We start from the raw sequence: 1,107 nt of genomic DNA on the forward strand, positions 1-1,107 counted from the left end.
AAGGATTGGCTTTGTGAATGAGCCTCACTGAATCGGCGTTGTTGTTGTTGTTGTCATTTTCTCCGTGTTTCTGTGTTTCCAACACAAACAACGGATGCGCTACCGTGTCATGGGATATATTTTGTTGGGAGAGTATGGAGGCTGCTATTAAAAAATTGACTATGTTTCTTTAATGGTGTTTTACGATGTTGATTTTGTTTGATCAACACTTGCCAACCGAAACATACTAAATTGTCATTGGGGTTGACATTGGTGGTCTCGATTTGTAACGCCACGTCACTGCTAATAGAACATAGTAGACAGTATATACTCATTGAGTTATAGTGTATAGTACGGAGTGTGAGATTTCAAACACAGCCTATGACTATTTAAATAAAATTCACCCTAATGAAAACTGAAACAAATTGGTATTTTCATCAATTTAAAAAAAAAAAGCTATAATGTTCACATGAAATGAAATCCAATTAGAACTAAGTTTCTTTTTTTGGTAGGTGTCAAAACTACTTTAGCTGCATGGAAGGCAGGATAAGCCGGTAAGTAATCCAATAGGAAGTAAGCTGATTGTGTTTATGGACGTACACATTAAATCTGTCTGTGTATATATACAAATATTAATAACATCCCATATCAGGTTGTTAAATGATGTTTTAATCTTTAAAAAGAATACATTAACACTTATGCTTTGTATTTTAGTCGACTATATCTGTAACCAATTAGTCGACTAAAATCTTAATGTTTTTTATTTTACTAAAACTAGAATTTAAAGCTGAAATAGTTCAGAATTTTGAGTAAAACCAAGTTGTATTTTAGTGAAAAACACTGACAAAAACAATTAAAATGAACACTGGTACTGTGTGAATACTACAATGGGTAAGAAAGGAACAGCCAGCCTTGCTTCAGGACATCTATACAATTATATAGTAATATTTGAAATGAAAGCATAATGTGGTTAAATAAGTCATGTTTATGCAAGAGCAGTAAATGCTATAAATCATAATATATCGTCTGAATCTTTCCATTCTATTTACAAGAGTTGAAAACACAGCTGGTTAGAGGCCCTTCTTTCAATTAAAATACATTTTGATCTCATTGCTCACTAGTTTTGTC

This window comes from Gouania willdenowi, chromosome 21, assembly GCF_900634775.1.
Source record: "Gouania willdenowi chromosome 21, fGouWil2.1, whole genome shotgun sequence".
NCBI lineage: Eukaryota > Metazoa > Chordata > Actinopteri > Blenniiformes > Gobiesocidae > Gouania > Gouania willdenowi.